The sequence below is a fragment of the Diuraphis noxia genome, unplaced genomic scaffold (assembly GCF_037042655.1).
Source record: "Diuraphis noxia isolate RWA-SAM2 unplaced genomic scaffold, SU_Dnox_SAM2 contig0005, whole genome shotgun sequence".
Lineage (NCBI taxonomy): Eukaryota > Metazoa > Arthropoda > Insecta > Hemiptera > Aphididae > Diuraphis > Diuraphis noxia.
In genome coordinates, this window is record NW_028301715.1 from 46229619 (window position 1) to 46252971 (window position 23353).

General features: G+C 31.1%; 1 long non-coding RNA gene across 1 annotated transcript in view; it reads right to left on the bottom strand.

The window, feature by feature from the left end:
* Positions 1-381: 381 nt before the first annotated feature.
* Positions 382-23353, bottom strand: part of LOC149055413 (uncharacterized) — a 38730-nt gene continuing 15758 nt past the window's right edge. Inside the window, exon 2 of the long non-coding RNA XR_016192180.1 lies at positions 382-911. This is a non-coding gene — a long non-coding RNA (uncharacterized LOC149055413). The remainder of the gene's footprint in view (positions 912-23353) is intronic.

Consider the following 23353-nt stretch of genomic DNA (forward strand, 5'->3'; position numbering starts at 1 on the left):
TTTAATGCAACATCGATAAGTAACAATATTAAAACTATAAATATTCTTTTTTGCCGATAGCTATAATGTCTATTCGATTTACAAAAGATATTTTTCAAAATAACCCTTCGAATTTTTTTTAACAGATAACTAAATTTATTACACGTCACTTCTAATAGCATTTTTATTTTTATAGACATTTAAAATAATATTATACTGTTGGTACCTAAAGTATAATTATAATATACTGGTTTTTCGAAATTACTTTCATTTTTGTTACTAATTAATGAAAACACGTAATAAATCTCACACATAAAATAATTATAACTTTTTTTTTGTCTATTTCTTCAAAACTATACGTTTTCAAGTTTCATGAATATTAAAAAAAAAAAAAAACAACAATTCACACAACAGTACCTATCAAATAGGAGGTATAGGTTTTCTCTTTTTTATTCTCAATAATTTTCAAAACATTGATTTTAGTAACCATTAATTTTGATACCATGAGCAACTTTGCGAGGATAAATCATACAAGATCAGAGGGGTGGAATAAACGGTTTCCCGTAAATAAAACATATAAATCACCCCATCGTTTTTATGCCCGCAGTGAAGACTAATCACCAACGGTATATATTTCTTGTTTGGGACACCTGACCCGTGGAGGTGGAGCTCTAAGTCCTCACTCATACTATAGATGATATATTATTTTATCACTGCTACAAAGTCCAATGAATGGAAATGTGATAAGAAGTCGGAAGTTGATTTATGCGGCATAGGTGAGAGAGGTGAAAATGGATATCATCCTCGTACCCTTGTTTCTGTTTGATAAATGGCCGTTCGCGCCTCTTAGATAAACCGAGCAGCTGACATGTGCATTTGCATCCGACTGCTCCGTTGCCACGGTGTAATTGACCCAAGATTTTTTTCCTGATCTAAAATCAATAACAACAAAAATAACACTATATTAGGCTTACGGGAAAAAAACTAGGATAATGGTGTTTTTTAGAGTCATAGTTGTTAAAATAAGTCCATAATACCGAGTGTGAAGACCATTTTGATATGTCAAAATAATGTATTTATTTCTGATATAACATTTTATTTTTCGTGAAAGAATATTTATACGATATTCGGCTGACTGGTAATATTTTCAAATCTCTATATATGGAAGATAAAATAGCACATATAGGTGCGTAGGTTTATAGAACCGCATAAAATCCGCAAATTTCTATCGTTTATATTATTATTACAACTATTTAAACTGTATTTTTTTATACTATAAGTGGTTAGAAATAAGAAATGCTATTTCATACAGTTAAACGCATAGCTATCGTATTTTATAACACAATAGTGATACACCTATTATTCGATATACCTATCTATGCACCCATATATATACGTAATAGTACGTTATATATTAGGTAGATACATATAATGTTATTATACACGACATGCACGCACTTAAAGTCTTAAACACACACACACACGCGCGCGCGCACAAACTAAACAGTAAATAAATTACGTGAATCCTGTAAGGGTAATAATATATACATATATAGGACGTAACGTCGGCATTATATGACATCGCGTGTATGCAAATTGATGATAATGGGAAACGAAATGTACGCAGAGGAGTTGTACCGCTACCGACCGGTGTCAATCGTTCCCATTGCCTTGTCGTAATCATTATTTTATAAATCCGTTTTAAATGTGAATGGATGGCATTTTGAATAACGCATTTTCTTCAACCGAAGTCATCGTTAAAATTGCCCATTAACAAAATAAACGAATATCCGGACAAAGGTATTAGCACAATACGTATAATGATATACGGGGTGAGCCGCGGACATAGTGCTGGACAAAAAAACAAATTGGTTAACCACAGATGCATATATTATTATCTGTTTATTATTGCATGCGGACCAAAAAATTACACTTTATGAGTTGCGTATAAAAATAGATCGAAAACACATTATTTGTGTCTACTGTAAGAATAATATCAAACTAGCTACAACATAACATTATATTATATAATACGTTGTACGATTTACTCAAGTACAGTATTTTAATAAAATTGTTTTCTCATTTTATTGAGATTCTATGGCTATAAATATAATAATGATTTAATTATAAAATATTGAATCCAACTAATGTGATAGAATCAAATAACAACCAATTACAGTATTTATAAAACTAAATAAATAAATAAATATATCTATAACAATACAAAAAATAGTTTGTTAAGACATTCATAAAGGGGATTTAAAAAAAATATAAATTAGAAAAATAATTAAAATATCGTTAGGCATATTATTTGCTCATAGAATTTGCTTATCTATTATATTATGATATTTAAAAATAATTTTGTAAAATTTTACATTTTAATGATCTAATAAAATTATAACAATAATTCTACTATAGATAATATCGCGTGTTCAAAGTAAATGTCTAGGAGTCAGTATATTTCTCGACTGGCTTATCTTATGATATTATTTTGACCGGAAATAATATATCTTGTACAGACAATATTATAACACAAATTGTGTTAGTCCGTAGTCCGTAGTCGAGTATACTGTTTATAGTGATGTATAAATGTAAGCATTTATATGCGTTATGTCGTTTCACACTTAAAAACAACAAACAAGGTAATTCTGGGTTATTGATGATAATCAATAAACAAATAATTGATACCAATACGTAAATGGATGAAACATGAAAAATCGTCGACAAATGTTAGTAAAAATACGCAAACTCTGATAATACACAGGTACTATTTTTCATAATACGAATGTTTCACTCGGCCCGTTGAGCTAAGACATTGCGCGCCGAATAATGTATAATGTTTTAACTATTCACATTTCGCCTCAAAAAATATGAATATATACCTACCTACGTTAATAATAAATTGTAATACATAAGCCACCGTTGCAGTAAAAATCATCCACACGGCTGAACTTATTTTTCAAAAACCCGTATACAGTATATCTTTTATTTAATACCAGTAGTTCGTGGTTCTTTGAATAAGCGCTATATAATAATAATAATAATAATAATAATAGAGTTGAGTAATAGCATTAATTAAACGTTTGTTTGAAGACAAAAACATTATATTTACACGTTAAACTAATTAACGGATACAACATAAAAAATAGTGCTTACCAGTTTTATATGGGTATATGACGTGTACCTATATTATATTATGTTTATGTCCACTCGATCCACGGATTTGGAATCGTAGCTTAAGGATTAAATTTGAATAAATCGTGAGAATAGGTATTATACACCATTATAACATTAAATTGCGCTTACTGCGCTTACTTACACCGACGTGTCGCGGAGGAGCAGCGGCGAAGGGCATGACGGGCGCGGGGAGACGAACACTATTGCTGATGGAACACATTATATACGTATAGGTATACTCTTTTTCGATGTAATAAAAATCTCATTATAGATCAAGCTTCTCGGCTTGTTTCAAGAACACCGCCGACATGGTATATTTTTATGCTAACGTGCTTTTCGACTTGGTCTTTATCCGTTTCTCTTCCTTCCCTTCGATCGTTTACCGCGAGGTCCAGTGCCCATTAATTCAACTAGTCATTTGTAACCATAATATATTTGATTAAGCGCCGGCCATCTATTATGCGGCATTATAATAAGTATCAACTTGTTTAATGAATAATGTATCGAAATGAAAACACGGTTCATCTAAAACTACACATCGCATGGTTTATTCACTGCGGAATGGAAATATCATATTATAACTGCCTACCTATCGGTGCTTTTGTGATTTACCATGATAAGTAGGTAGGTTAGTAGTAGGTACCTACGTCGTTTATTAGCTGCAGGTGCCCCTAACGAAGTAGGAATAATGTTAAACCGCAAACGAGAAAAAATTATACTAGTAGTAACTCGATTGTCGACATAAAATCACTGGGTACCCATCAATTCCGAAAAGAATTGTAATAATTCTTTTAATTTTCCTTGCCTGTAGAAAATCAAAAAGAAATAAATTTTATAAATGCGCGGCTTACGGAATTATTTACCTACCTAAGGACAACCAATATTATATATACAATAATGACGTGGAAAAATATGCAACAACCCGTTTTTTGTGCGCATATTTCAAGGTGTCTTTCATAGAGTTTGTTGACATTCTAAATATTAAACGTTATTTCCAGGCTATGTAATTTTTTTTAAACTTATTTTTTATTTCAAAGCCTTTACATGAAAGATTATTTCCTAATGACTAATGCATAATAACGAGAATAATATCATTATAACATATTAATATAATAAATTATTGTCTAATTCTTAATCGTTAAAATTCGGAAATATTTTATAAAATATTATATACGCCGCCGTCAAAACTGTTCAACCTGAAACGGAAAATTTCCTCGTACTTCAAAATCCAACAACCGTTACATCCTTAGATTTTTATCTGTTTTATTACGTGTAGTTTATATTACTTATAAATTTTATACTGTTAAATTCCTAATACAGAAAAAGGTGTGCCACATTTTACAGCATCGTTGCGTGCGTTATATAGGAAAACAGTACAAATATATGGTTTTAATGTTTTTTCCTTAATTGGAAATTGGAATTGAATAACGAACAATTGAATTTATTATTTTAATGATCTCGCAATAATAGTTTATTTTATCGTAAACGTTCAGTTAAAAATATTATTTATGTCTGGAAAACCATATTACAATTTACAATTATTCATGGTTATTATATTTTATTAATACACACAATACATATAAAAGTTAATTAGACATTGTGTTTACCTTCAAATAATAAAAAAAAAACACCAACAAATCGATGTAATATATGTATTTATTTTAATGTTTAGTACGTTAACCCATCGTCTAAATGCATGGTTCGTCTTCAAAATGCTCATAAGTTTTGAGATATTTATTGTTGATACTTTAAACGTTCTGATAGTCTAATTTTATTTATGAGCGTATACGTCTTTCATGTCAGGAACCCATAACTTCAACATTTTGCGTGTTAAGTAATTATGTTTTCGTGTATAATAAATATATTATAAAATAGAACTTTTAAAACAAGTGTCTTTTATTTTGGAAAATGATCAAAAGCGAATTTATGAGGTTTTCTAAACCAGTTGCCAAGACTCCAATAAAATCATTTTTTTTTTTGTAAATTTGAATAATTTATCGAGGTTAATGGTTACATTATAATATAAAAATGCTGAAGTAATAAATATTTAAAGGTGACAATTGTATATTGTTAACATTATTTATCTGGTTATTCCATATTACATTTTATGTTTTATGGTGTACTTGGGTGTGAGCTTAATGCTTTCACTGTGTAGAGATACGGCAGATCAGTGAATATTAATAAACATTAATCGTCGAATGTTTGTTTACTATAACTAACAAATCACAATTATATGCGTGCAAAAAATTGTCGTCACATATAAATCATTTAAAAACAGATTGTGAAAAAAATATTATATTCTCCGGATAAACTGTACAAACGAGTTTTGCGAGATATTGAAATATTTAGGAATATCCATTATAATACTTTAATTGTAATGCAGTCATTATTTTAGGTTTTAATGTTCAGAATTTAAATAATAAACTTTAATTTTCCAGAACATTACTCTGATGATTATATATATATTATATATTTCGTAACGAGCTTTTTTGTTTTTTTTTCAACGCTAAGAGAAACTTTTTTTTCAACAAAGCATATTATATAGTTGATAAACGAATAAAAAAAAAAAAAAAACTGAATATGATAAATATTATTCTGTTAGACTGATACGAAAACAAATTATAACCAAATCAGATTTGCATAATATGCAATAATGATATTAAAATAGACATCGAATAATATTCCGAATTACGTGAGACATAATATTATCACAATGTGCATGCTTTTCGGTAAAATTAACATACACGTGCGGATTTAAGAAGTTATTTGAACCTGGCGTAGGTTGTCCTCGCTTTCGATGGATTATGTGAAAAAAAAATATTCCATCACATATCCTTAATACGCAACTGCGCGTACAACACTAGTTGCAGCAGCTTACATTATTTTAAATTAAATAAATATATCTTCAATTGTACCCACACGTCGTATTATTATTATGGTTTTTAGAATAATCTTCCGGTTTAAAAACCAATTACGCTTCACTGCTCGTTTGACTATTCAAAATAATAATAGTAATATATTATTATTAAGTTTTCTATTAATAATAAAAAAAAAAAACCATCACGATTGGTGCGCACTGTCTACTGAAATATTCTATAATGTATTAAAATAATATAAAATAAATAATAATATGCAATGTATGGAGGACGTAGGTTATAGGTATATGGCTGAGAATCCGTAATGCGTGAATACTGACGAGTTTTTGCATTTTTATAATATTACACTATAAATAATAAATTGGATACGATTAATCGTGATGGCGCGTGGTGTTTGGCTTAGCTTATATTATAATATTATATACCTTATAAGATTTCGGAGGTATTTAAATAGGTACTAATTGTTTCACCGATAAAATGCATATTATACCTATATAAATATATACAATATTAGTATATTCCTAGTCACACCGCGCCGTCCCGCCAAAAACCCAATCCCTCTCCACGTAGCCATGATATCGGCGTCATAATATGTATTTTTTTTCACTTTATCATTCTCTCACTACCTATGCTGTACTTATATATTTTAACGTTGTACCTTTATAAATAATCTACATTGTACTTAATATTCATAATGTTATTTAGCACCTAATTTAATATTGTACAATATGCCAATAACCTTAGTTGTTGCGGCTCTATTAAATAAAAAAAAAATATATATATATATATACATAATAAAAAGATTAAATAGAATCGCAAATCGTTATTAATTATTATTACTATTAAAATTATTATTATTGCCATACCGTTTGTGTCGAAATTTAGTTGGGTATAATAATAATATGCTGCCTATTGTGATGATTGTAATTGTTGTGGCTATGTGGCATTATAATATACCTATAATTGTTGTAACAGTCGTTATATACTTGCTACTGCGTGTCAAATACATTGAGTGGAGGTGATGGCTCGGGAGGTATTAGCAGGATAATACAATGGAATATGTCAATGACGGAGAATATTTCATATTATTTTAAGTTTTCGCCCGGGTGTTTTAATTGTTTATAATTGAATATATTAATATGATATGATATTATCAATTATAATTATACAATATCATAATTTATTAATATAAACGCAAACGCATAATTATTACCTACCCATTCAATATATTCACCATATAATTATTGTTATACATTTATAATAAATATATAACTACTAAAGCAGCATGCATAATATATTTGCTCTTATTTTCACAACATCAGATTCTTATCCCTTTCATTATGGTTCGATTGTTTGGAGGATTGCACGAACCAAAGTTTTGCAGTCGTATGTTTTGCACGCCATCGTGTCCTGCGAGATTAATTATAATCATTTTCCCCGTTTCATTCTTCTCTCCCTATCGCAACTCTCTTTCTTTTTTCGCACGCGTGTTATAGCAAAACTTACCAGTTTCATTTTTTTCTTTCAATTGGCATCGTCCCATTAAAAAAAAATAATAATAATAATAATAATAATAAAATAAATAATAATAACGAAATATAAAAGTATAATATAATAATGAGAAGGAAAAAACCTTTTGCAACCTATAGAAACGGGCGCAGTGTCTGTGAATAATAATATAATATCGCGTGCAGACATATACGTTTTGCTGCAGTACCTGGTGAAGTCGTCGTCCCGGGCTGCAGGTGAAAATCGTGAAACGGACGGGGTAAAAATAAAAAGCGACGGCGTATACGGCCGAGCAATGACAAGACGGAAAAATGACAAAAACAATATTATATATAAAGTGAATAAAAAAAAAAATTAGACCGGTCGTACATAGTATGTGCACGCAAAACGGAATCGATGAAAAAAAAAAAAATAATAATAAACGGCAGACGATAAATTACGATAAATCTTGGGGTAAAACGTCGACGACGAGACGTCGTGTGTCATAATAGTAATAATAATAATAATAATAATAATATAATATAAGGATCGCATGTCCGTGAACAGACGCCGCGGAAATCGGCGTGCACGCGCTTCGGTACCTATACTCCGCACGAGTGTTTGACCTCCCGTCAAAACCTCCGATGTGTGCATGTGTGTGTGTGTGTGTTTGCGTGTACTTATATTGTATAATAATGTGTAATATTATTTATAATATATAATAATATATATATATTATGTATGTATGTATAGGTAGCCAGGTAGGTGCCTACTCCCGCCGCCGTCCGATAATGTATATAAAATAATGTATTACTTTTTTTTCATAATAATATTGTACTTGCAGCATATTATATACAGCTGGTATCCACACTGCACTATAATATAATATACGTTGATTTACTTACTTTACCTGACGTGCAGAAATCGAGCTCACGGAATATCTGTCGCGTATAGATGACTTGGCCCGACCGTCGTTGTCGTTTTTATATTATATATACTTATATACCATTTTATTATGTGGTTGAACGTTGTTACGCGTTCGTGTCGGTTACCCGGTAGTACCTAGAGCATTGAGCATACAGCTAACGGACTTAACCGCATTCGTTGCAGTGGTGTTCTTGCAATATATTATTATAATAATACGTCGAAAATGTGAACTGCAGATGTGATTCCATCCACGCCTTGTATGTTTTTTTTTTGTGAATTCTCTGAAATTCTCGTTTTATCCTGCTTCTGCGAATACTTGTTAATTTTTTTTCCCAGTTAAAATTCAGACTTTATATTCAATAAAAAAAAAATTCAGAAAATATTTTTAATTGTTTTCCTTTTCATGAGTTTTTATTTAATTTTAAAATCAAATCATGTCTGAAGACATTTTTAGACTAACATATTGTCACGAAAACCTCACTGTTGACACCGTGAACGATAAAATAATTGTTTAGTGGTTATATTATATTTTAATATTTTTGAGGAGATACAGGAAACCGCACGTGCAGCCGACAAAGATTACACCCAGAGGATGGCATATGGCCGCATATTATTACACTCCAGTATAGTGTGTCCTTGTAAAACACACGATAAATATAGGACTTTCACGATGACAAGCCGTCGGTTTCAGAGGGCGATCACGACCACCGGGGTCGTGTGTAGGAACGTTACACCTGTCGTCGACCACGAGTAGTCATCTGTTGGCAAAGACGGGGACGATCGGAGGATGATTTCAACGAAAAAGACGGTATAAAACAAGACTCAGATTATACCACGACCATCATACATCAATTATATTTATTTTTTTTTTACTTTGGCACATAATTATATCTCTTATGTCATACCAACAGCGTTTTCTCAGAGCATTTATTATGTATAATCTCCTCAGAATTTAGATGATATAATATTATGTTATCGTAATAATAATGGTATGTGCAGACGTGCAGTTATTATTTTTCTTTTTCAACTATCGAACAATATGTAGGCAGCTCGTGTTTGATAAATAAAAAAAGTGTATACTGTTTGGCAATACGTTTTAGTGTCCGTTAAATTGTAAAACTACACAAACAGGTGTTGCAAGCCATGAATATATTTTTTACTCTGTCTAGTAATCTTTTTAATTCTCAAATCAATGGATTTATTTGTTATAGTATATACTATATATTATTTATATATATATTAACTAATAAATAAATGTTATAGTATATATTATTTATATATATATTAACTAATAAAATTTTTTTGGGCGCTTCTAAATTGCGCCCACATTAAGCAGGAAGTAAAAATACTATAGTAAATTGGTCACGGGATTTTTCGAGGTCTAATATGGGTATAGTAAATTGTGCCCATAGTAAAATATTTGAGATTATTTTAGCTATGATTTAATGTCTACGATGACATGAAGATGAGATCGCCTTAGGCAATTTCTTTGCTATATTTTAAACACGTATATTTTATTTACTGATTTTCTTCCGAATATTTGCAGGTCATCATATCTTCCGCAACATTAACACGGACAACTACTATAATGCCTGTAATAAAAGCTTTTAGACACCTCATCTTCATATTTATAATTGTATGGATAAAATATTAGAATTTAATCTGAAATTTATGTAAAAATTAATATTATAAATGAACCTTATAAATTTCAAACACCAAATCGAAAAAAATTATTGCAAAAATGAAAAAATTATTCAACAACACAATGAAAATGAGAGCTGAATATGTGAAGATGATTTCTCATTACTATACAGATAACTTATAACTGTATTTTTTATTACTAACATTTTTAACCTAACAAAAAACATATAAAACTATAATATTTAAAAAAAAAATTTCTATTTCTATTAACTAACCAAGCAAACCAAAAAAATAAATAAATTTTTGGAGGACAGTGATAGCCGCCTCATCGGGTGTTCTCTAGATAATCTGGGTAACAATAAATAACTATCATATAAATAATATTTCTATTGGGACACAGTAATATGTACCTGAAAAATACTGGCTGCAATTTACTACACAGAAATTTATACCTGAAAAATACCGGACGCAATTTACAATTTTTTCACTTCGTTGGGTGCAATATACGTTTGCGCACTTTTTTTATAGGGTTGGTGGTGCGGTCGCTGCATATTGCAGGAAATAAAAGGAAAAGAATATTAAAAAAAAAATCATTTTATAACTTTTGGCGGATGGGTATCACCTGGAAAATATGTCTTGGGCGTAACTGCATACAGCTCGTGTCTAATATATAAGCTAATGGCGTTACGTTTTAATGTTTGTTAAACGGGGTAACCATAAAAATCCGCGTAAAGTGGAAAACAATTAACAAGTCCCGAGTGATGATGCCAAAAAAAAAAAAAAAAAAGGCGTAGATTCTGAATGATGTCTATGATAATATTATGCATTCGCTGTTCTGCAAACATCAAGGTAGGTACAGTAAAAATAAATGATATTAATGATGCTGCGGGTGGGAATAATAGGTTGCGAGTCATTACACAACTGAAAACATAATGGTATTTTATATGAACGAAAATAAAATATATGATAACATATTTTACTTTTGTTATGACTTTATCCAATAATTCTCAAACCGATACTATTTTAAGTCGATGTAGGAAATCGTATAGTTTGTGTGTCATACCAATTGCATTACTCGAGAAATAAGATCCGAGTGTTTGGAAAAGCGACTATAACTCCATTTACATTTCAATTCGCACCGTATTTGTAGAGAAACGTAGGCTGAGCGATATATTTTTCCCTACGGGTTTTACGTTCGACTTGAAAGGCCACCGCCATTACGTTGTGGAAAATCTGATGAAATGGAAACGAAAAAAAAAACTAGAATCTATTTGCTTTCACGAGTGCAAAAGAACTGAAATTCGCGTTCTGTGTCTCTTTCGGATGACTTTGGTAAAAATATATGTAAATAAAATCAAATAAGAGAAACCAAAAACAGTGCATTAGCGAGTTCAGCCTTTGCAGTGGACTTGATGACATTAATGGCTATATACAGAACAAGTATATATAGATAGCATTTTATTGATAACGGATCTGCAGTCGCGATCGCTCGAAAATATGTTTTTGAAGACATTTCGACTATATAAGTGTTCCAAGTAATTTTCGTCCCCTTCAAGGAAATGGAAGCCAAACTGGAGACGACCCTTGAGAACATTATGCTTCGGAGTACCGAAAATCGTTCTGTCTTCGTTAGCTGGGACATTTAATTATACATAAAACCCGTGGTTTTGGCAACAGATTCGGTGGGTGGTACATTTTCAAACGATTGTTCTTCGTACATTGAATACAATAACTCGAATTTAAAATGTTGTTGTTTTAAAGCAGTAAGATCTTCGTCTCGTTTATTTTTATTATTTCAGGTTGACATAAACAATAATTATACTGCGTTCCCAAGACGTTTATATACATATTGGAACAAGGTAAAAACAAAACGTTCTGCATTTCTGATATCCCATTTCAAGTTTATTTCAAGTAAATATCATGCTTTATTCATTTTAATATCTTTTGGTATATTCAATTTTAACATTATTATTTTTTAATTACCATGTTATTAAAATGATTCAAAAACCAAAGCTGTATAGAAGAAAAATGAATTAGGAAAATAAAAAAAAGTTGCAGACTTGAGACAGTAATTCGCTAAGGAAAATATAAATTTAATTTAATAATAATAATATACTTGCGTGCGTGTGTAATGCATACAATATAGGTACGTACGTTTTATTATTCATGCAACATTTTCCGTTTTACACACGTACATTTTTTAAATTTTTTATTTAAATGGTGCAATAGGTTTATAAATACAGTATATAAAAGGTATTGTAAATATACATGTAAATTAAGAATTATATTATATAATAATGATTTTTACAGAGTGCATAATGTAAATAAAGTAATATATGTATTTACTCAACAAATGATTATAATCGTATATTATGAGTGATAAAAGTAAATTTTAATACAATGACCATAAAAAGCAAACGTGCATTCAATTTCATAAAGACTAACAATACGCATTTTAAACAACATTAGTGAAATTCATTTAAATTTTTTATTTAAAAGGATAAAATTTAAATGCATTCAAATGCATTATAATTTGCACTTACAATTAAATTATTATTGCAAGGTTGATCGTTAAAGCTTAGAGAAAAATATACATTTTTATGTTAAGTTATTATATAAAAAAAAAAAAAAATGTAACTAAAATGTACTTAAAAATATCACTATATTTTATACATAATGTATACCTACAAAATAAAAACTAGTGAAAACATAAACCAATTACTTATTAAACTTCAATAAAATATTATCCGTAAACCGTAGGCGCTTACTCGCTATACTTTCACTTGGAGTTTGATCTTTATGTAAATAAATGCAATCACGTATTATAATACTATAGATTTTGTATCATAAAATTGTTAAAACTAATCAGCGATATTAATCTTACATTTTATTAAAGGAGAAACCAAATTAAAATGTTAACATACTGATTTATTTTAGTTTCAATTATTTCTTCATAGGTAATAAATTAGTACAATATTATAATGTACTGTGTGTAAAAATAAAATAGGACATAATGTTATTGTTATTATTATAGTAATTAAATATAATTTATAGTTATAGTTGATAATATACGAATATTGTGGAATAGAGGGCATTTCTGAGGCTGTGTTATTGATTAAGAAATCTAAAGTGTTTTAAAATTTAGAATTCACAATTTATAATCCAATCACACATTTGACGCATAATATAATATATGATATTATTCAGAAGTATTCTAGTTACCAGAGTGCACCCTCTAAATCTAATATGCAAGACGGAAACGACACATGCGGGCATTGCATCCACTTAAAACGAACAAAATTTGAGTAAAATCTAGTTGATATAAAAAAATTAATGTATATTGTATTATTGAATACATTGGAAAGGAAGTATCCAATAATTCAGCTTAGTTTAAATATCTCAAACCAATTGAACCGTTTATATTACTGCACAATATGCCGAAAATTTGTAAATTTGCGATCAGCTGAACCAATTTTATGCTGTTGGGTATAATTTTATAGTTAATTGACTTATTATATAAAACTTAGAAGTAAATTCAAGTTAGATTATCTGTATTTAGGCGCTGATGTTTTAATGATACACATCGAATTATATGAACACTTTTAAAATGTTAATTCTACTTTTAACTTGCTTAAAAGTTTAAGTGTATTAAAAAACCAACTAAAAAATGTATTAGGAACCAACTTGTAAGATTGATGAATGATATTAATCAATTTAACAACATAAATTAAACTGAGTTTTGCTTGACTTAATTGTCTTATGTGTGTAATGGGGTTAGTACCTAAATCACTTGTATTGTATGCTGTTGCAGCTAGACGGAGATAACATCATATTTATTATTTCAAATTATATTATATTTGTGATCAAGATTGCAAAAAAATAAATAAATAATGGTAAAAGAATTTTAGCCAATATCAAGAGTATGTTTTTTTTTTACTTCTGACAAAAAATCATTATGAAAATAATATATTCTGTTTCCTATCAGAATGTAATTGTGAGAAAATTAAATATTCGATGCGAAAAAGCACTCATCACATATTACTGCCTATATCATTTCCATGTGTTACCTACTGTTACCTATACCATATTAAAATAAATAATTATATATTAATATGGTCAAAGTATGTATGGGTTTTTCAGAGTATAGCAATATTAAGAAATCGATTGCCTGCAGAAAGTCTAATATTATATTGTAGTTGTTTTTTGATTTCTGAATGCATCGAAAAACTCGATTGATTACAAAATCACAATCTAAACACACATCATGAGCTAGGAAATCGTTTGGATTTCTCGTGATAGTGTTAAACTGTTTTGACAGACGCACGTTTCGGGTGAATATTGTATAGTCTCGGAGGTATATATTGTGTGTTATGTCATTATAATATGTGTTATTAATTATTATGACATTATTATCAATATTAGTTGCGATACTCTGAGCCACCGATAGTCACGTTCCGGCTTAAGGGCGTACGGTACCACGTGGTGGACTTCTGAGGGGTGACATGGAGGCGTTGCATGTGTGTATTTCAGGGTTACTAGTAGGGAGGTGTGTGTGTGTTTGTGGACTGCGATAATGGGAGGGGGTGGGGGGTTGCAATAATAGTTTTTGCATAATCTGCAGTTGAAACGCATTTGGTCTAATACGAGGAGACACGTGGAGACACGCGCAAACACGCACACAGTGTAGTGGTGACGGCGGCTTATCGTATTTCCGGGCGTCTCTAAAAGCCTTTCGCTGAACACCACCACAGTCAGCAGAGCCAGATGGACCGGGAGGGGGGGGGGTACGCGATAAATTTGATAAACACGAGCTGCGCGAAGTGACTATAGTGGTGTATAACAGCCGGTTTATTATACGACCGCGCTACCTGCTTCCACCCGCGACTACCCCGGCATCCGCCCACACAGCACGACTATATACCCACACACGACTACCCTGGTGAAACTCGTGTTTATTACGCGGGCGAGATGGTTTTGCAGCAGAACGACCCTTGTACGTAAGTACACGAGCGTGATGTGTACACATACATAATATGTACGAGGACATATTGCGTATAATGCGACGACGCGACTTGTGCTCGTAAAATAAAAAAAAATCGCGCTCAGCTCGGCCATCATCGGTGGCTTCGGTATATAGTTAAGTCGTCGCGTGCTAAATTACAGTCCCTTAATGAAAACACACGCTGATTAACGTGTCCGGCGTTGTTTTCGTCACCCTTCGAGTCACGACACACCCACATTAAAACTTACATCCGCGCACCGTCGCCTACCACTATTGTATATATATTATATTCCACCACAGTGATATTGCCGCACTATAGTTCCGCGGCCTCACTATATATATATATATATATTATTATATTATTCGCTCATCAAATTTTGAGAGACATCAACGACGGTGTTGTGCCCAGCACTATACACGCGGGACTCACTCTCTCTGCTCTCCTCCCGCTCGTTTCTCTCTAATAAAATCTACTGTTGTACATACATGTATACACACACACACCCACACACCCACACATATATATATATACATACATATGTATGTAGCGTGCGTGGAACAGCAAAGGGGACGCGTATGTACTGCAGTTTGTGTGTAGTGCGTAGACCGCAACGCGTCGTCGACCCGCACCGTGAGAGGGATGAGAGAGGGGGCGCGCTAATGGAAAGACGCTGTCCCTTTGTTGCATTGTTCTTTTCTCCATTATCTGGAAAACGGCCACCGCAACCCTCTCCGTCGCACTCACTTGCATACAAATACAGCGCACGAAAACGTGTGTGTGTGCGTATGTTGACGGGAATAACAAATTGCATTTCACGCGATGCCTTTGTATTAAATCGGACACCTCCGCAACCGCTGCAGTATAGTCTCTGTGTGCGAATTTATACACCGACGCCACGGCGATTCGGAAACGTCCGAAATAATAGCTCGGCTTGACCCCATATACATATATATAGTAGTAGTAATAACAATAATATACGTCCTATATATACTATATTGTATTATTATATTATTCAATGATCACATCGTGTGTTTTTATAAAATATTATGTTGTCGGAACACAGACGATGGGTATTGCACTATTTGTATGAGTTGGGTAGGTATACTATTATAGTTAAGTATAAATATAATAATATAATATACCATGATCGTGCGTAACGTTAATTTTTTTTCCAGGACTTGGGTATTTCCGTTATATAGTATGTGTATTATTTTGCTAAAATTATGCACCCGACTAATATAATTATACGCCCAGAACGGTATTGTAAACAAAATCGCGTGTAAGCCGTTTTCCAACCAACGTACTTTTTAATAATAATACGATACGATAATATTATCAGTCTGCGTGTTGTTTTATAATATTATAATGGGCTTATAATCATATTATAAAACTAATAAATAGTTAAACAATTTCAATCATATAGTCATGAAAAAATATATTTTTAATTATTTATTTAATTTTTTATTGAATATTGTATTCATTCTGTTTTTCTCGGACGTCGAATGATGATCTCCGGTGTACGTAACGATAATTATAAATTTTCACTATTGATAGTCAATATACCTACCTACCATCAACATTTTACGACTATACATTACCATTAATTTACAAACTTGAATTATGAATAAGTGCTATATACATAATATTACAGCTGTAATTTATTTTATTTTTAATATCATTCGTAAAATAAAAATATGTTATTAGGTAAGTACCTATTATACTAATTATTAATAGTAAATCAAATAAATATCGATAGGTAAATGCCGATACACAAACGCATTAAAATACTCGTAATTTATAACAATATTTTAAGCGCTAATTTTGTAAATTAAAAAAAACATTAATTAGGTTAGGTGAATTATATTTAAGTAGGTAAATCATGAGAACTTGATACCAAGTTAATATCAAATCAAATCGTTGCAGCAACCTAATTTTTTGTACAAACCGGTCACCTAGAAGTTGTTCTACAGTCTACGCAGTAAGAAATCAAGTGCTGCAAATAAATTCACTCAACTTCAAATTGTATTGTAGTATTTCAATAGTCAAATGTTATTTTTTTTTAAGCATAACTTGCCATATTATTATCCAATTTACTAATTGTGCTTTATGTATAGATTGTAAATATAGCTTTTTCTTTTTTTTTAACTTAACTATCTTAATCGTTTCAAAACCTATCGTTCTATAAGTTTCTTTAAACTCGTGACATCTTGTAGGAACGTAATCGAATTAAAAACCGTTAGTAGACATGAACCACACATTCGATCTTCAATGCGTACGTCGTCGTTTCCATCATATTTTGTCAAAAACCTGGTTCATCCTACCATTTCTCAATCAATCACCCATTTATATTATGTTATACAACATAAATACAAAATGACGTTATAATACCTGCCATTTACTTCGCAGAATCGTCGCACTTATAGATCCGGTGGTGTACATAGAAATAATTTTCTGGGTGGGCTATAATATTTAGTAACTAAAAAAATATGATCTAGCCCCTATAAAGGCTACTATATATTTAACAGTCACGAATGTAATTTCAGGGGGTCTGTAGAGTCCCCTTATATACGCCACTGTATAGATCCAATCTGACGAAATGAAAAAGTACATACGATTATAATTTATAATACATAGATAATGATATTATGTTTGTCACTTTTACGCCGCGGAAGTTCACGACGAGACGATAATATTTGAAGACCGGTGACGGATGAAGCGGATAATACAATAAATATAATATTTTAACAGTTTTTTTGCATTTTTTTTTTTTCCCCCAAACGGACGTGATGACTACCACGACCGCAGAACTACGGTTATGCATATATTTAGGTATAGTAGTGCCACATTGACACAATGACGCGTACCTACCCTCATTACAATAATATTATAATATGACAGAGTCTATTATAATATTATTCCATTATGATTATTTCTATACACACGAAGAGACGCGGACGTGCGGAGTAAAACTGCTAGCGCGCGTTCAAAATTATAATGCATAATATAATAATCATTGTGCAAGAGGTGATCAGCAACAATGCGCGCGTAACAATAATACGCGGTGCACGCTGCAGGAAGATTGCTGCGCTCTGTACCTATATAATTATATGATAGAAACAAAAGTCCAATCAATCGGAGGACCACGTTAGGAATTCGAGAACTTTTCAGGGCTCTACGCGAAATATGACATGCATATTCAATCAAAAACGGTATAGAGACGAAATCAAACGATTTAATTAAAACCAATGAAACCCTGTCTGAATCAGCATATAAATATTGTAATGAAAAAAAAAAATAATAATTTTGTCTCGACGCCAGATAAAATTCATTCACGGTCTGCCATTTGATATGACTTCTGCAATATAATATTGTTTCGTACATCGTAGTATTCGGAGTACTTAGGCACAAGCGGGTAGCTAAATAAATGAAAATCTACGCGAAACGTCTCAATAATCCAGCTCCGATTACGTCTAGGTAAAGAAAGGTATATTAGTGATACATATAATTTCGTGATATTTCATTCATCGTTTGTAACGGACATACATATTAGCCGAAAAACATCGAAATACCGTCAAATGGTACCTTAGGTACTACTGTTGGTTGACGTAGAGTCGTTGGGCGCGTGTGGTACATCAATTGTTTCCTATTAGTTTTTACATTCTTTATCATTATTTTACATGCTTTTAGCTCATTCGTTTTAACGTACTTGTCCAAATCTTTGATTTTCGGACTTGTGTTAAAGTTAAGTGAATTATTTTCATTGAATTTAAAACTATAAAACATGCTTAATGGTTAGGATAGGTTAAGTTAGGTTATTATTTATTACCTAACCATTATCACGAAATTAAATACCATATCACCGAATTAGATAACTTTTCTCAATGACTTAAAATTCAAAAACTGAATATATTTTGGTAACTTTACTCTTTGTACATCAAACAATTAAAAAATTAAGTATAATTACCGAAATTGAATTTGTAATTGACCATTTGATTAATTTATCATGAACATACCTTCCTTTACCCTATATAATATAAATACATATTGTTCCGCGTAAATATAATGATTTGATATTTTGGCCTACCTAGGCGTGTAAAACGCGTTGTGCGACGCCACTGTTACGCATTATCGTTTCTATTATTGCAATGTTTTATACGGTTGTGTAGGGAGAGTTGCTCCATGAACCTCCGCCTAATTTTTTTCATATACGCACGCAGGACATCGCGAAGACCCGGTTTAATCCGGACCTTATGAATTACGAGCTAAATATTATATATGATGGTCGTATTATATATTTTAATATACGCGCACGTAATCCCTTTGGACGTGTGTGATGTACACATAAATATTCACTTTTGGTTTTTTTTTCGCACGTGTTCATTACGTACAATACCACGCGACGGTTTACTGTGTGCCTATTATTGTTCGATTATAATTCGTCTGCTGCGGTAATAACGGGATGGGACTCGTTATTTTTTTTGCCCATCGATCACGACTATAAGTATACGTCATCCGTGAGGTCTTAATATAATAATATAATGTCACATTATCGTATATATTGTTAACGAGTGTGGCAGCAGTTTTTTTTTTTTTATTATTTATTAACAAAACTATAAATATAGTGCACAACGAACTAGACGACATTGAAATGCAACGCTCCGTATAAGCTCGTCGACCGCGATATAGTGTGAACTACATTATAAGAATAGGTCCCTTATTATTATAATATTCGACCCCTTTTGGTCGATGGTGTTTATAAACGGCTATTAATCTAAAACAGCTGAACTGGAAAAAAGTTTTGGCCATATCCCCCTTTTTTAAAATAATAATAATAATAAATCAGTTCAACTAAATTAATTAATAATAACTTATGCTCGTGTGAAAATAGTTTTATTATCCACTTGGTTTTGGGCGCTTAAAATCATAGCAAAAATCGTATAGGTATAATATACAGTTAAAAATAATTCGAACAATTTAAATTGAATTTTATTTTAAGTATTAATTATTATGATTTATGATCAATCAAAATTGCTTTTTTGTTTTATTTACTCTTAACGGAGCTCGTAGACGTGGATGTAAACAATTATTATTTCAAACTTACTAATATAATGTAGGTACTGTTAGTGATTTCGCAGTAATTTTGCGATTTTTACAATTCGAATGAAATAATTTCAATATAAATAAATGTTATCTTATATTACTCAAGTACAACAATATGTCATATGTTAATGATCATCGCATAGACTATCTTGGGGTTATTAGTATTATCTCTTTAAATATATATATATATATTGTACGAATTAAAATATATTTGACACGTGCTCTGAATTTATTTAAAAACATTTGAAATAGTTAAAAAAAAAAGAACGCATAGCAGATAAAAATTATAACTTTCAACAAATATTGTATATAGTTAGTTTATAGTTATAATTTAAATGTATTACAGTATATTGGATGAAAGTGTATAGGTATAACTAATTGTTTATATATATATTTATAATGTCCGTAACTATTGAACAATAATTAGCTAGGGGTCATTTAAGAACCAATGTTATTAGTGTAATATATTACATGAATTGAAATTGAAATTCTTTGAAGTCATTTATATCACATATATTCATATGATCCATTTGCATATTTCAATTTAATAAATGCAAATGATACATTATAGTATTATACGATAAATTACGACACAAACAAATTATTGTATAATCTTATTGATTAGTGATTACCTTAGAGTGATAAATTGATATTCAAATAAAATAGGTCAACAAATATGATTCAATGTATTCAATTTATCAATTACACTGTATAAATGGTGTAGCCAGGACTTTTCTTCAGATGGGGCTGATAAATTTTTACACAGAATGGTTTACATACATATAGGTTTTCCATAAGTTTAACATGTAGAATAAAAAAATAAAAATAGCAATGAATCTTCTTTTTATAATTTAAAAATACAATTTAAGAAGTACCATTAAAATAACTTTTAAATTTTTTCAATATTTCGAGGGGGGGCTGCAGCCCCATCAGCCCTCCCCCTGGCTACGCCACTGCATTGTATATCCAAACAATGACTTATGACAATTTCGATATTTCGTATTTTACTTTTCAAATATAAACTATAAATATATGTGACTGAGTCATGAGGAGTAAATAATATTATAGTTTGCCTGAACTTAACGAATATTTACTATATTACATAGTTGACATGATAAAGTCGATTAAGAAATATATTTGATTATAAAATGAAATATTTCATAAGGTTACACAGGTGAGTTTGGTATCATTAACAAGATAACCAATATACTGAAGACGCTTTAAAGTAATAAACTTAAAATTATTTTTGGCAATCGTTATAGGTAGGTTACCAACCGAATGACTATGAAAACCCATTAACTGCATAATAAAAGATAAACAAATCTATAAAATAAGCCACAAAAACCTCTAAATTTCAGTTAACTATCAAATAAAAACTTTATATACGACCTCATTCTATCATAAAATCGGTGTACGTACCTACGTACATTATACCCCGAAAAAGCATTAATATTTACCTTAATAGTGGTAAATGACCTTCAGTCTTGCCACCTCGAAGATATTTTATTTATACGTATGTATAACTTCTACGTTTTTTTAGGAAAACGTAATGCTTAAAGAATTTTAAAAATAAAAACGTAATCGTGTGCAATAAATAATATGACGACTGATGATTATTACCAATAATTATCGTGAATTGTGACTTTTCGGTATCATAAAATATCAATAAAATGCTTGTTCGTTTGTTTTTATTAATTACGTCAGACAAAAAAAACATCATTTCGATTAGTAATAAATGATTTTTTATATATATAAATAATTTTTTATACGCATATAAAGTTTAAGCCGTGGTAGTGTTTTTAAATTGAATAAGTATGCATTATAATATTGTCCTGTATGCTGACTCTACAATTTTCATTAATTGTTTGTGAATGGTGTTCTCACGGTCACTGCAAATGTCTGCTTGGTTTCGTATACCTGTGGCTTACATTTTGTGCGAAATCTCGCGTTGCAAGGTGCCCGGATTTATAAGGTGTGAGTATCTACTAATTGCAATCCGAGAATAAATGGAGTCACTTTAGTTGCGTCCGGTAAAAAAAGTATACACGAATTGCGTCCCAAAAAATACAGGATGGAATTCGTGTATTTTAATCATGGGTTCTTAAAAAACTAAAAAAACTAAATAACAATTATAAATATGATCACAAGTCAACTAAAAAATTGTTTATGAAATTTAATAAAAAAGTAAATAAATTTTAAATCATTTAGATCTAATCAATATAGTCCATAATATAACATTTAAATAATAACAATAATGTTGTTAATTAAAATTTTAGCAAAAAATTATGTTTATATTTATTCATTACTGTAATTTATATTATAATTATCGAAATATCATATCAGAGACCAGACTCATCCCTTATAATTAATATACCTCGGAGAACCCCAGAAAACGAAACAAAAATTCTTCTACCTAACCAATATAGTGGGACGCAATTCATGTACACCATTTGAACGGGACGCAACTAAGGTGCCCCGGAATAAATTACACCGTGTGTTATAACGGACAACGAAAACGGTAGGTAATCATAATAATTATATTCGTTTTAAACGCGTTTGTAAATAATCCACCAGTCGACCCACGTGGACCTGCAGACGACCATCTCCGGCGGATGTTTCTTCATTAGCCCAACGCAATGTCCGACCACTCCAAGCCACCGAGTACATAGGCCTTAATTTACGTTTTATGTGAACGTATTTCAACGGCGAACGAAACAACCGGAAACGGGAAAAACGTTCTCCGCGTGTCTCCACAACGGAAATAGATCCGGTGTCCGGTTTTCGTTTGCGTGTGTTTATAAATTATATATATGTTTGTGTGTGAGGATATACACCTCTCTCTCACAGGACATGGTATTGGATTCGGAGAAACCTATCAAGGACCGCGTACGACCAGGGAGTCGTCGACACGCTTCGCTTATACCCTCTAGCTGAGGAAACGAAAAACCGTGTGGGGTTTATTTCTGTCCACACGTTTCTACATTTCTGGTTAACCAAACTCTATTTTGAGATGTGTACAACACGCACAAAACTCGAGAAGTTGACTCAATGTAAAACTTAAAACTATATAATAGGTAATCCGAAGCAGTCACTCCTGCAGCTGCGTAGCAGAGTGCATCTCACCAATGTGTCTCTGAGATGTAGGTATGTACATATCGTCTT